Source organism: Panulirus ornatus, chromosome 19, assembly GCF_036320965.1.
Source record: "Panulirus ornatus isolate Po-2019 chromosome 19, ASM3632096v1, whole genome shotgun sequence".
NCBI lineage: Eukaryota > Metazoa > Arthropoda > Malacostraca > Decapoda > Palinuridae > Panulirus > Panulirus ornatus.
This window is the reverse complement of record NC_092242.1, coordinates 20,782,491-20,783,162: the sequence shown is the minus strand read 5'-3', so window position 1 is coordinate 20,783,162 and position 672 is coordinate 20,782,491.

Here is a 672-nt window from a genome sequence, read left to right as displayed (position 1 = left end):
GAACATGCAATACTCGGTAAGCTGCTGCATCACATGATTATGTGGCCATCAGCAACTCTAGGGTGGGCCGTTTTGATACCTGCTTCTTACCCTACATGTTGAAGCTTTGTTACTCATGTGCCTTCTCATGTCTTTCCAAATAACTATGACCTAGCACATTTCAAAAAACCAATTTTTCACTTTCTCTACAATTTGTAAATACTTTCCCTTGTCTTTTCCTTTTCATAACTTTATATTTCAAACTCAGCCTTGATGTGGACTTTTGTCCATGACTGGAGCCTTTAACAACCAACAACAAAAAAAAATCCCCATGTGTCATAGAAGGTGACAAGAGGAGGTGGAATTGGGGGCTGGAAACCCTCCCCTTCTTGTGTTTCAAATCATCATGACCATAGTTTCATGGAAATAATTCAGATTTGAAATCTTTTATACTTCTAGTTGTAAAAATTACTTTATCCAATTTATATTTTTCCATATTTTCTTATCCATTCCATAAATTCTAAGTTTTTCAATTAAAAATATAGTATTGCATTAGAATTACACTCTATGAGAAAACTATTTTTCCAGCTGATCAATACTATACATGTATCACAAAAATTTAAATAAGAAAATATTCCTTCTCCACCAAGGTATTTCATAATGAATACTCCATAAAGGATTCAAATAAACAAG